Source organism: Neoarius graeffei, chromosome 16 (genome assembly GCF_027579695.1).
Source record: "Neoarius graeffei isolate fNeoGra1 chromosome 16, fNeoGra1.pri, whole genome shotgun sequence".
Lineage (NCBI taxonomy): Eukaryota > Metazoa > Chordata > Actinopteri > Siluriformes > Ariidae > Neoarius > Neoarius graeffei.
Genome location: NC_083584.1, coordinates 19,291,167 through 19,305,740, shown reverse-complemented (window position 1 = coordinate 19,305,740; position 14,574 = coordinate 19,291,167).

Sequence of the window (14,574 nt, the reverse complement as noted above, 5' to 3'; positions counted from 1 at the left end):
AACCCCACATGAGCAGATCGTGATCATGCGCAGTCACGTCCCATCATTTAGCGGGCATAGACAGACTGTTTAACGATTTCACCAGAACGCACCATGGCGAGTATGAAGAAGAGAAAGGTAGATGCGGAATGTGCTTTTCAGGAAAAATGGACAAATGATTATTTTTTCGTAGAAGTAAAAGTCAAGCCAGTTTGCTTAGTTTGTGGAGAAGCACTTGCAGTGATGAAAAAGGCTAATCTGGAGCTTCATTACAGCACCAAACACGCCAAGCTGGACTAGGTGAAAGGACAAGTGCGTGTGGATAAAATTAATGCTCTTTGGCGGAGTTTGGGCACCCAACAGTCAACATTCACAAGACTTCAAGGTAACCAAGAAAACTTTGCAGGCTAGTTTTGTGGTAAGTGAGCTAATCGCCAAGAAACTGAAACCACATTCAGAAGGGGAGTTTGTGAAGGACTGCCTTGTCGCTGCCGCAGAACTGCTCGCACTGGACAAAGTGAAATTTTCCAAAGTGTCAGTTTGTCTCGAAGAACCATCTCCAATTGGATTACTGACATAGCACAAGACATGGAGAAAACACTGAAGGATCCTGCGAGGGATTTTCAGTTTTTCTCATTTGCCTGCGACGAGACAACATACATCACAAATACCGCCCAACTCACCATTTTTGTGCATGGGAGTACAGCTGAGTTTGATACATGGGAGGAAATGTTGTCTTTGCAAGCCATGCATGGCACTACCAAAGGTGAGGATTTGTTTGAGCAAGTTGTTTTGGCTATGAACAAATTCGACCTGCAGTTTGACAAGCTACGGTAAGTGGACTGGCTACAGATGGAGCCCCAGCCATGGTTGAAAGGATTGACTGTGTTGGTTAAAAAAGAAGTGAGTCGTCTCAGTCTGGATCCAAATGAGTTGGTTGTGTGCCACTGTATCATACACCAAGAGAGCCTGTGTGCACATTCCCTGAAGCTCAATAATGTGATGACTACTGTTGTTTCCACCATCAACTTCATTAAAAGCAGAGGACTTACTGTAACAGCCACCAGTTTAAAGAGCTACTGAGTGAGCTTGAGTCAGAGTATGGAGACCTAGTTTACCATTGCGAGGTGCAGTGGCTGAGTTGTGCAGATATGCTTGCACGCTTCTACAACTTGAGGGAAGAAGTAAAGCAGTTCATGGAGATGAAGGGCAAACCAGTCGCTGAACTCAGTGATAGCAAGTGGCTGTGTGATTTGGCCTTCATGGTGGACATTACCAAGTACCTCTCAGAACTGAATGTTAAGCTCCAAGGTCCCAACCAGCTTTTCAGCTCACTGTTTTCAAATGTGAAATCACTTGAAGCTAAACTGAAGCTGTGGCAAGTGCAACTGGAAAGGGGAAACACTGCACTTTCCTACTTTGCAAGAACAAAAGCCTGCTGTGACATCTGAGTATGCTGGGGAGTGTGCAAAACTACTCCAGGCCTTTGGAGAGAGGTTCCAGCTGATGAGAAGTTACGAGAAGGACCTGAACATATTTGCAACACCATTCAATGTGGAACCAGCTGATGTGCCTGACAACCTACAGAACGAAATCATTGAGCTACAAAGCAACAATGAGCTCAAAGCGAGGTACAACAACCTTCCTCTGCTTGAGTTCTACAAACTGTATGTGCGTCCTGAGGATTTTCCCACTCTGAGGAGACATGCACTGAAGTTTGCATCACTGTTTGGGACAACCTACTGCTGTGAGCAGTTCTTCTCAAAACTGACCCTTGCAAAGAATCAGTTCCGCTCAAGACTGACTGAGCCAAACCTGGAAAACCAGCTGCGAGTAGCATCGTCATCTGTACCATCTGACATCAGACGCCTCGCCAAAGAGAAGCAGTTCCAGCTTTCACATTAGGTCGGCCAGATATAATAATAAAAATTAGTAAAATATTATATTGTAGCATCTTCATTACATAAAATGCTCAAAGTGCTTTACATCAGTACATATAGAATCAGTAAGAACACAAGACTAAAAACAGAGCATTAAAACAATAAGAGGTGGATAAAATTTAAAAAAAGTGGGAAGATTAAAAAGGGATAAAACAGAAAGTTACACCAATAAAGTTGCTTTATGTGAATAGCATGAAAGAAAGCTAAAATAAATGGGCTGCATCTTAAAATTTTCAGCAGAGGTTATGGGTTAAAAAATTTAGTTTGGCCCCCACAGGATGTTATAAAACTCGAAATGGCCCTTGATAGGAAAAAGGTTCCCCACCCCGACTCTATTCTATTAACAGCTCTGTGATCAGACTGTATTCTCCCTCACCGCTGAGTCGCTTTAAACAGAAGCCCACATAACTAAACACAAGTGTACACTATTACAGTACACACTTTTCCAGTGCGGTCTTTAAACCGGGAAAGTGGGGAAGTTGTTGAATGTCTTGAAGAATTAAACCATAGGCGTGTTGCACAGGTTCAAATCCCTGCAGGAGCAATAAAACACAGTGTTTCTAAAAGTATTCAAAGGACTGTGGTGATTATGCCACACAGAAATGCTTTACATGCAAAAAATGGCAATATTGGGGGACGAGTAATGGCCAATTTGCTAAGATTCCCCTATTGGAGTGTGTGTGTGTGTGTGTGTGTGTTTACATCCCTGGAAATATGCTGGCGAGTAATATCCCTGTTTTTAGAGGATAGTTCTGCGGTACCTGGAATCGATTAGTGGCCATGCGATGAGCAATGTTCCTCACAGGAAACTGCTGCATTCCCTCAGGTCCTTGTGCTCTCTCTCTCTCTCTCTCTCTTTCTCTCTCTCTCTCTCAAACACACGCACACGCAAAACAGCTGAGTCCGCACATCCTCCCAAAGCAAGGGGATGAGAGGATCCCTTCCTCTCTCTATCTTTCTCAGCTTTCTCTCTTTGTCATCTTTTCTTTCTCCCACCCTTCTTTCTTTCTTCTCTGCCTTTTCCCCTTCTTTCTTTCTTTCTTTCTTTCTTTCTTTCTTTCTTTCTTTCTTTCTTTCACATCATATTATCTTTCTTTCTTTCTTTCTTTCTTTCTTTTTTTCACATCATATATTCTTTCTTTCTTTCTTTCTTTCTTTCACATGCTCTTTCTTTTTTCACATTTTCTTTTTTCACATTTTCTTTCTTTCTTTCTTTCTTTCTTTCTTTCACGTTCTTTCTTTCTTTCTTTCTTTCTTTCTTTCACATCATATGTTCTTTCTTTCTTTCTTTCTTTCTTTCTTTCTTTCTTTCTTTCTTTCTTTCACATCATGTTCTTTCTTTCTTTCACATCATATTTTCTTTCGTTCTTTCTTTCACATCATCTTTCTTTCTTTCTTTCTTTCTTTCTTTCTTTCTTTCTTTCTTTCTTTCTTTCTTTCACATCATATGTTCTTTCTTTCTTTCTTTCTTTCTTTCTTTCTTTCTTTCACATGCTCTTTCTTTTTTCACATTTTCTTTTTTCACATTTTCTTTCTTTCTTTCTTTCTTTCTTTCTTTCTTTCACATGTTCTTTCTTTCTTTCTTTCTTTCTTTCTTTCTTTCTTTCTTTCTTTCACATCATGTTCTTTCTTTCACATCATATTTTCTTTCGTTCTTTCTTTCACATCATCTTTCTTTCTTTCTTTCTTTCTTTCTTTCTTTCTTTCTTTCTTTCTTTCTTTCACATCATATGTTCTTTCTTTCTTTCTTTCTTTCTTTCTTTCTTTCTGTCTTTCACATCATATGTTCTTTCTTTCTTTCTTTCTTTCTTTCTTTCTTCCACATCATATGTTCTTTCTTTCTTTCTTTCTTTCTTTCTTTCTTTCTTTCTTTCTTTCTTTCACATCATATGTTCTTTCTTTCTTTCTTTCTTTCTTTCTTTCTTTCTTTCTTTCTTTCACATGTTCTTTCTTTCTTTCTTTCTTTCTTTCTTTCTTTCTTCCACATCATATGTTCTTTCTTTCTTTCTTTCTTTCTTTCTTTCTTTCTTTCTTTCTTTCTTTCTTTCACATCATATGTTCTTTCTTTCTTTCTTTCTTTCTTTCTTTCACATCATGTTCTTTCTTTCTTTCACATCATATTTTCTTTCTTTCTTTCTTTCTTTCTTTCTTTCTTTCTTTCTTTCTTTCTTTCTTTCACATGCTCTTTCTTTTTTCACATTTTCTTTTTTCACATTTTCTTTCTTTCTTTCTTTCTTTCTTTCTTTCTTTCTTTCTTTCACATGTTCTTTCTTTCTTTCTTTCTTTCTTTCTTTCACATCATGTTCTTTCTTTCACATCATATTTTCTTTCGTTCTTTCTTTCACATCATCTTTCTTTCTTTCTTTCTTTCTTTCTTTCTTTCTTTCTTTCACATCATATGTTCTTTCTTTCTTTCTTTCTTTCTTTCTTTCTTTCTTTCTTTCTTTCTTCCACATCATATGTTCTTTCTTTCTTTCTTTCTTTCTTTCTTTCTTTCTTTCTTTCACATCATATGTTCTTTCTTTCTTTCTTTCTTTCTTTCTTTCTTTCTTTCTTTCTTTCTTTCACATGTTCTTTCTTTCTTTCTTTCTTTCTTTCTTTCTTTCTTTCTTTCTTTCTTCCACATCATATGTTCTTTCTTTCTTTCTTTCTTTCTTTCTTTCTTTCTTTCTTTCACATCATGTTCTTTCTTTCTTTCTTTCTTTCTTTCTTTCTTTCTTTCTTTCACATCATATTTTCTTTCGTTCTTTCTTTCACATCGTCTTTCTTTCTTTCTTTCTTTCTTTCTTTCTTTCTTTCTTTCTTTCTTTCACATGTTCTTTCTTTCATTCTTTCTTTCACATTATATGAGCTTTCGTTCTTTCACATGTTCTTTTTTCTGTCTTTCTTTCACATCATATGTTTCACATGTTCTTTCTTTCCTTCACACTCTTTCTTTCTTTCTTTCTTTCTTTCTTTCTTTCTTTCTTTCTTTCTTTCACATCATATGTTCTTTCTTTCTTCCCTACTTTCTTTCTTTCTTTCTTTCTTTCTTTCTTTCTTTCTTTCTTTCTTTCTTTCTTTTTTCTTTCTTTCACATGTTCTTTCTTTCTTTCTTTCTTTCTTTCTTTCTTTCTTTCTTTCTTTCACATCATATGTTCTTTCTTTCTTTCTTTCTTTCTTTCTTTCTTTCTTTCTTTCACATCATATGATCTTTCTTTCTTTCTTTCTTTCTTTCTTTCTTTCTTTCTTTCTTTCTTTCTTTCTTTCTTTCTTTCACACTCTTTCTTTCTGCCCTACCTTCTTTCTTTCTATTTCTTTCTCTCCTTCACTTTCTTTCTTTCTTTCTTTCTTTCTTTCTTTCTTTCTTTCTTTCTTTCCTTCACTTTCTCTCCTTCACTTTCTTTCTTTCTTTCTTTCTTTCTTTCTTTCTTTCTTTCTTTCTTTCTTTCTTTCTTTCTTTCTTTCATTCACTTTCTCTCCTTCACTTTCTCTCCTTCACTTTCTTTCTTTCTTTCTTTCTTTCTTTCTTTCTTTCTCTCCTTCACTTTCTTTCTTTCTTTCTTTCTTTCTTTCACATCATGTTCTTTCTTTCTTTCTTTCTTTCTTTCTTTCTTTCTTTCTTTCTTTCTTTCACACTCTTTCTTTCTGTCCTACCTTCTTTCTTTCTTTCACTTTCTCTCCTTCACTTTCTTTCTTTCTTTCTTTCTTTCTTTCTTTCTTTCTTTCTTTCTTTCTTTCTTTCACTTTCTCTCCTTCACTTTCTTTCTTTCTTTCTTTCTTTCTTTCTTTCTTTCTTTCTTTCTTTCTTTCTTTCTTTCTCTCCTTCACTTTCTTTCTTTCTTTCTTTCTTTCACATGCTCTTTCTTTTTTCACATTTTCTTTTTTCACATTTTCTTTCTTTCTTTCTTTCTTTCTTTCTTTCTTTCACGTTCTTTCTTTCTTTCTTTCTTTCTTTCACATCATATGTTCTTTCTTTCTTTCTTTCTTTCTTTCTTTCTTTCTTTCTTTCTTTCACATCATGTTCTTTCTTTCTTTCACATCATATTTTCTTTCGTTCTTTCTTTCACATCATCTTTCTTTCTTTCTTTCTTTCTTTCTTTCTTTCTTTCTTTCTTTCTTTCACATCATATGTTCTTTCTTTCTTTCTTTCTTTCTTTCTTTCTTTCTTTCACATGCTCTTTCTTTTTTCACATTTTCTTTTTTCACATTTTCTTTCTTTCTTTCTTTCTTTCTTTCTTTCTTTCTTTCTTTCACATGTTCTTTCTTTCTTTCTTTCTTTCTTTCTTTCTTTCACATCATGTTCTTTCTTTCACATCATATTTTCTTTCGTTCTTTCTTTCACATCATCTTTCTTTCTTTCTTTCTTTCTTTCTTTCTTTCTTTCTTTCTTTCACATCATATGTTCTTTCTTTCTTTCTTTCTTTCTTTCTTTCTTTCTTTCACATCATATGTTCTTTCTTTCTTTCTTTCTTTCTTTCTTTCTTTCTTCCACATCATATGTTCTTTCTTTCTTTCTTTCTTTCTTTCTTTCTTTCTTTCTTTCTTTCTTTCTTTCTTTCACATCATATGTTCTTTCTTTCTTTCTTTCTTTCTTTCTTTCTTTCTTTCTTTCACATGTTCTTTCTTTCTTTCTTTCTTTCTTTCTTCCACATCATATGTTCTTTCTTTCTTCTTTCTTTCTTTCTTTCTTTCTTTCTTTCTTTCTTTCTTTCTTTCACATCATGTTCTTTCTTTCTTTCTTTCTTTCTTTCTTTCTTTCACATCATGTTCTTTCTTTCTTTCACATCATATTTTCTTTCTTTCTTTCTTTCTTTCTTTCTTTCTTTCTTTCTTTCTTTCACATGCTCTTTCTTTTTTCACATTTTCTTTTTTCACATTTTCTTTCTTTCTTTCTTTCTTTCTTTCTTTCTTTCTTTCTTTCTTTCTTTCACATGTTCTTTCTTTCTTTCTTTCTTTCTTTCTTTCTTTCACATCATGTTCTTTCTTTCACATCATATTTTCTTTCGTTCTTTCTTTCACATCATCTTTCTTTCTTTCTTTCTTTCTTTCTTTCTTTCTTTCTTTCTTTCACATCATATGTTCTTTCTTTCTTTCTTTCTTTCTTTCTTTCTTTCTTTCTTTCTTTCTTTCTTTCTTCCACATCATATGTTCTTTCTTTCTTTCTTTCTTTCTTTCTTTCTTTCTTTCTTTCTTTCTTTCTTTCACATCATATGTTCTTTCTTTCTTTCTTTCTTTCTTTCTTTCTTTCTTTCTTTCACATGTTCTTTCTTTCTTTCTTTCTTTCTTTCTTTCTTTCTTTCTTTCTTTCTTCCACATCATATGTTCTTTCTTTCTTTCTTTCTTTCTTTCTTTCTTTCTTTCTTTCTTTCTTTCTTTCTTTCTTTCTTTCTTTCACATCATGTTCTTTCTTTCTTTCTTTCTTTCTTTCTTTCACATCATATTTTCTTTCGTTCTTTCTTTCACATCGTCTTTCTTTCTTTCTTTCTTTCTTTCTTTCTTTCTTTCTTTCTTTCTTTCTTTCTTTCACATGTTCTTTCTTTCATTCTTTCTTTCACATTAAGCTTTCGTTCTTTCACATGTTCTTTTTTCTGTCTTTCTTTCACATCATATGTTTCACATGTTCTTTCTTTCCTTCACACTCTTTCTTTCTTTCTTTCTTTCTTTCTTTCTTTCTTTCTTTCTTTCTTTCACATCATATGTTCTTTCTTTCTTCCCTACTTTCTTTCTTTCTTTCTTTCTTTCTTTTTTCTTTCTTTCACATGTTCTTTCTTTCTTTCTTTCTTTCTTTCTTTCTTTCTTTCTTTCTTTCTTTCTTTCACATCATATGTTCTTTCTTTCTTTCTTTCTTTCTTTCTTTCTTTCTTTCTTTCACATCATATGATCTTTCTTTCTTTCTTTCTTTCTTTCTTTCTTTCTTTCTTTCTTTCTTTCACACTCTTTCTTTCTGCCCTACCTTCTTTCTTTCTATTTCTTTCTCTCCTTCACTTTCTTTCTTTCTTTCTTTCTTTCTTTCTTTCTTTCTTTCTTTCTTTCTTTCCTTCACTTTCTCTCCTTCACTTTCTTTCTTTCTTTCTTTCTTTCTTTCATTCACTTTCTCTCCTTCACTTTCTCTCCTTCACTTTCTTTCTTTCTTTCTTTCTTTCTTTCTTTCTCTCCTTCACTTTCTTTCTTTCTTTCTTTCTTTCTTTCTTTCACATCATGTTCTTTCTTTCTTTCTTTCTTTCTTTCTTTCTTTCTTTCTTTCTTTCTTTCTTTCACACTCTTTCTTTCTGTCCTACCTTCTTTCTTTCTTTCACTTTCTCTCCTTCACTTTCTTTCTTTCTTTCTTTCTTTCTTTCTTTCTTTCTTTCACTTTCTCTCCTTCACTTTCTTTCTTTCTTTCTTTCTTTCTTTCTTTCTTTCTTTCTTTCTCTCCTTCACTTTCTTTCTTTCTTTCTTTCTTTCTTTCTTTCTTTCTTTCACTTTCTCTCCTTCACTTTCTTTCTTTCTTTCTTTCTTTCTTTCTTTCTTTCTTTCTTTCTTTCTTTCTCTCTCCTTCACTTTCTTTCTTTCTTTCTTTCTTTCTTTCTTTCTTTCTTTCACTTTCTCTCTTTCTCTCTTTCTTTCTTTCTTTCTTTCTTTCTTTCTTTCTTTCTTTTTTCTTTCTTTCACATGTTCTTTCTTTCTTTCTTTCTTTCTTTCTTTCACATCATGTTCTTTCTTTCTTTCTTTCTTTCTTTCTTTCTTTCTTTCTTTCTTTCACACTCTTTCTTTCTGTCCTACCTTCTTTCTTTCTATTTCTTTCTCTCTTTCACTTTCTTTCTTTCTTTCTTTCTTTCTTTCTTTCTTTCTTTCTTTCTTTCTTTCTTTCTTTCTTTCTTTCTTTCTTTCACTTTCTCTCCTTCACTTTCTCTCCTTCACTTTCTTTCTTTCTTTCTTTCTTTCTTTCTTTCTTTCTTTCTTTCTTTCTTCCCTCCCAGGTTATACCTGCTCATTTCACAGTCCTATCAGAAACAAGTAGTGAAATAACAGCGTTGTTATGAAAAAGCTTTATTTAAGACCAGCTTCATTTCCTTTCAAACATCTTAGTCAGGTATAAATTGACCAGGAAAAGCAGGCTGGAGACAAACAGCAATGTAAAAACAATAATCTCGGGGACTAAATGAGAAGAAAGAGAGTTACTATATGTCCATGGCATAAGTAGGGTTTATCATGAGCCACATTTCTCACTCAGTTATCTTTACTCTCTGATTTATCTGTCACAGTCCGGTCTGGTCCATCCATGCCTGAGTTTGTGGGACTTCCATGCCGGCTCCAGGCCGGACCTGGGACAGGAATTCAGTCTGCTGCAGGCCATTTTCCCGGAAGCGGCACTCCCACATCTGCTACCACTCCTCTCCCATCAGCCAGGGCCTTCTTAAGAGCTGTTTGGAGCTACTCCAGTTGCCAGACTGTCTCTTGCAGACTTTCCTCACATCACTGCAGCCCTTTGGTATTGTGACTTCTTGATTCCCCCTGCCTATATTGGTCCGTGTTTTTTTTTTTTTTTTGTCTAGTTTTTTGTCCAGTTTTTGCCCCTGTTCTACCTGTCTGTTCTTCTGGATTGTGTTTTTTGCTTTCTCTACCTGGGTTTCCCTTGTTCCTGTTTTCTTCTGCTTTGTGAAGATTTTTCTGTCCTGGTTTTGTCCCTGATCGTGCCTACCTGCTCTTGTGTTTTGACCTCTTGGCCCGTTCTTTGACCACTGATTTTTGCCTGAGCCCTATTGTACCTCTGCCCTCAACTTCATTAAAGAAGTTCTTTTCTGTACACTACCGTACCTGTTTTGAGTCTGCTCTTGGGTCCTAACTTCACCTCAGCTTGCCATTTCTGACATTATCACTGTTGAAGAGATTCAAGCCCACTGTAGGGCATCATTCATACACACACGTGCGTGTACACACACACACCATATGCATACATTCACATCCAGTGGCCGATCCACCAACACCAAGGAACCTGGAGAAAGTCCACTTATCCAGAATGCATACTGTGAGGCACATAAACATTATAAAATAAAAGATGTTAACAGGGACCACACTGTGTATTTTCTAATACTCATAACACAATCAATTTCTTGTTCATTACAACAGCTGTTTTTTTTTTTTCCTTTCCATTACCGGTCACTAAAATTCTTTGTCTAATTTGCATAGATATATAATAAATCCTGCATAACCAATGTTCAGATTTCCACAAATGAAGAATCTGTAATTCTAGAAAATTGCATTCCCTGAGGAATTTGTGCCACTTACATATCTCACTGTGTATTAATTAATGATTACTGACTTCTACATTCTTTCTTCTAAAAACCCCTTAGAGGAGAAAATGGAGATTAACTTCGAGGAGATCTTACCCTGTTTTTATTTAAATATTTTTCAGCTAAGATGTGGATGACATGAATCATACATATCGGAGTCATACACACCCACAAAAGAGTAAAAAATATAGGAGTCATAGAAATATTAAACACAGGAGTCACACCCATGAATCACCCATAGGAGTCATCCACATAGGCGTCTTAGACTATTTTATGACTCCTAGCTGCTGAAAAAGTTAACGCTGGCTAAAACAGAAAGGTGTCAGCATTAACTTTTTCAGCAGTTTGTGCATTCATTTTGTAATCACATACGTATCAGCTGTGAAAATGTCCGCAGTGCTCCTGTAGCATCATGTCATCATCAAAACGGAGAAGAGCACATACTCACTACCTGTCAAAAGTTTGGACACACATTCTAATTCAATGTCTCACCTCATCTCATTATCTCTAGCCGCTTTATCCTTCTACAGGGTCGCAGGCAAGCTGGAGCCTATCCCAGCTGACTACGGGCGAAAGGCAGGGTACACCCTGGACAAGTCACCAGGTCATCACAGGGCTGACACAGATACCCCTTTTCCACCAAATCAGTTCCAGGGCTGGTTCGGGGCCAGTGCTGGTGCTGGTTCACAACTCGTTCAACTTGCGAGCCAGCTGAGAACCAGTTTGCTTTTCCATTGCTCGCAGTGCTAAGGGGAGTCATGTCATTATGTCGCTGTGTACGTCAGTTACGTCGCTGTACACGTCATTACGTTGCTGTATACGTCAGTTACGTCGCTACATTTGCATAAACCTTGGCGCGAATATCGAAGCAAAAACAACACGGAAGAAGCAGCAGCAGCAAAAACAACAACAATAATAATAATGGATGACTTCGCGTTTGTACAGCTGCTGCTTCTCGTCGCTTAAAAATGGTGATCTTTCGCAGTCTTGTTATTGTTGTTGGTCTTAACAGCTCCGCCCCCCCCGCTGACGTAAGCGGTTCTTTCCTCTGGCCCAGCAGAGAGTTGGTGCTAGCCTGGAACTGTTTTTTCTGGCCCCAGAGCCAGTTCTTTGTCAGTGGAAACAGAAAACCCGGTTCCAAACTAAGCACTGGCCCCGAACCAGCCCTGGAACTGCTTTGGTGGAAAAGGGGCAATAGACACAGACAACCATTCACACTTACGGTCAATTTAGAATCACCAGTTAACCTAACCTGCATGTCTTTGGACTGTGGGGGAAACCGGAGCACCCGGGGGAAACCCACGTGGACAACATGCAAACTCTGCACAGAAAGGCCCTCGCCAGCCATGGGACTCGAACCCGGACCTTCTTGCTGTGAGGTGACAGCGCCAACCAGTACACCACCATGCCGCCCCCTAATTCAATGTTTTTTTCTTTATTGTTTTTAATTACAAGACACTTCTTCATGTCTTAAAATAATGATTGATGTCGTTTCTCTTTACTTAGTTTACCGGTTCTTGATATAATATGGATTTCTACAGTTGTGGTGTTGAATAGGGCTATTTACTGTATTGTTATTATTTACTATTTACTGTTTGATCTCAAACACATTAAGAAGGCAAGAAACCCATCCACTAATTAGCTTTTTATGGTTAGCATTGTTGTCTCACAGCAAGAAGGTTCTGGGTTTGAACCTCATGGCCAACTGGGGCCTTCCTGTATGGAGTTTGCATGTTCTCCTCATTCCTGCACGGGTTTCCTGTGGGTGCTCCAGTTTTCTCCTACAGTCCAAAGACGTGTTAATTGGTGACTCTAAATTGCCCATAGGTGTGAATGTGAGTGTGATGGGGCACAAAGGCACATATGGTCCAATCCTAAAGAAGAGCTACTGTAGCACAAACTGCTGAAAAAATTAATGCTGGCTCAAACAGAAAGATGTCAGCATTAACTTTTTCAGCAGTTTGTGCTACAGTAGCTCTTCTGTGGGATTGGACCATATGGACAAGTCTTCGTGCCCCATGCAAATGAATAAGCCTTTGACACCCATGACCCTGTCGCCGGTTTACCAGTTGTCCTTTAGATCCTTGGACCACTTTTGGTAGGTACTAACCACTGCATACCAGGAACACCTCACAAGATGTGCCATTTTGGAGATGCTCAGACCCAGTCATCTAGCCATCACAATTTGGCCCTTGTCAAAGTTGCTCAGATCCTTACGCTTGCCCATTTTTCCTGCTTCCATCACATCAAATTCAAGAGCTGACTGTTCTCTTGCTGCCTACTATCCCCCTCCTTGACAAGTGCCATTGTAATGAGATAATCAATGTTATTCACTACTTCACCTGTCAGTGGTTTTAATGTTTAATATTATGGCGGATTAGTGTATGTCGTATATGATGTACTTATATGACTTCTGTTTTTAATGACTCCTATCCATATGATCCTGTGTGTATGACTCCAATGTACAGTATGTATATGACTTGTGAATGTATAATGCCTGTGTTTAAGACTCCGTTATTTATGACTCCTATATATATGACTACTATGTGTATGACCCCTGTCTATCATTCTGACATATGTTTATATATGACTCCTGTGTATGACACCCTATGTATGTATACAACTATCAAGTGGATTTTGTATGCAGATGACGTTGTTCTGTTCTCTAAATCCGTGGATGAGGCCGAAAGAATTTTGAGCATACTCAATGAGACCTGTAAGCATTTTGGGCTGACAATATACTTCAAGAAAACAAAAATGCAGGTGTTCAATGACCAACCCCTTGTGCAGGAGCAAACATTGCTTAGTATGGATGGCCAGACCATCAAGAATGTGAGAGAATTTAGGTATCTTGGGCAGGTTGTAAGCAATATGGAAGATGGGTGTTTCACTGAACACCATGTGGCTAGTGTGACAGCGAAGTTTAATTGTGTTAATAAACTTTAGGGTGTCCATGACAACTAGAAGAAAGATCATGGAAGTGTGCATTCGTTCATGACTTATCTACGACATGCAAGCGTGGCTTCCAAGGGAGATTTAAATGGCCAAGCTTGAGGCTTGCTGGGCACAATGTCTGCATAGTATGGTGAAGGGTGGGTGGTGCTGGAAGGTTTCCGACGAGAAGGATGAAGCATTTCACTTCATTTACTCGAATGAAGACATCTTGAAAATAACAAAGACTGTGGCCATCAGAGATATTATCACTGTGCAGTATCTTAAATGAGGAAGCCCACACCAGCCCGCCGCCGCTCACCACGGGCGACTCCAGAGAAGTGGAAAGTCCAGCCCCTCTCAAGGAGCTGGGTTCCAGAGCCCAAGCTGTGCGTGGAGGTGAGCCCGACTATCTCTAGCCGGTACCTCTCAACCTCCCGCACAAGCTCAGGCTCCTTCCCCCCCAGCGAAGTGACATTCCATGTCCCAACAGCCAGCCGCTGTGTCCGGGGATCAGGTCGTCGAGGCCCCTGCCTTCGACTGCCACCCAATCCACACTGCACCAAACCCCTACTGCTACCTCTGTGGGTGGTGAACCCACAGGAGGTCGGGCCCACGTCACCTCTTCGGGCTGAGCCCGGCCGGGCCCCATGGGCAAAGGCCCGGCCACCAAGCGCTCGCATACGAGCCCCAACCCCGGGCCTGGCTCCAGGGTGGGGCCCCGGCTGCGTCCTACCGGGCGACGTCACGGTCCTGGATTTTTCCTCCATAGGGGTTTTTTGGTGAACTGCTCTTGGTCTGGCCTGTCACCTAGGACCTGTCTGCCTTGGGAAACCCTAACAGGGGCATAATGCCCCCGACAACATAGCTCCTAGGATCATTCAAGCACACAAACCCCTCCACCACAATAAGGTGGCAGTTCTAGGAGGGGCAGTTCCTTATAGCTCCCCAGCTCAGCCGCCATGTGTTGGAGTTTACCCCAGTGAACGAGAGGGTCGCCTCTCTGCGCCTTCGGATTGGGGAGAGGGCTCTTGCTGTTGTTTGTGCCTACGGGCCAAATAGCAGTATAGAGTATCCAGCCTTCTTGGAGTCCCTGGGAGAGGTACTGAGGGGTGCTCAGACTGGGGACTCCATTGTGCTACTGGGGGACTTCAATGCTCACGTGGGCGATGACAGTGACACCTGGAGGGGCGTGGTTGGGAGGAACGGCCTCCCCGATCTGAACCCGAGTGGTGTTTTGTTATTGGACTTCTGTGCTAGTCACAGTTTGTCCATAACGAACACCATGTTCGAGCATAGGGGTGTCCATAAGTGCACGTGGCACCAGGACACCTTAGGTCGGAGGTCGATGATCGACTTTGTAGTCGTGTCATCTGATCTCCGACCCTATGTCTTGGACACTCGGGTGAAGAGAGGGGCTGAGTTGTCAACTGATCACCACCTGGTGGTGAGTTGGATCCGCTGGCGGA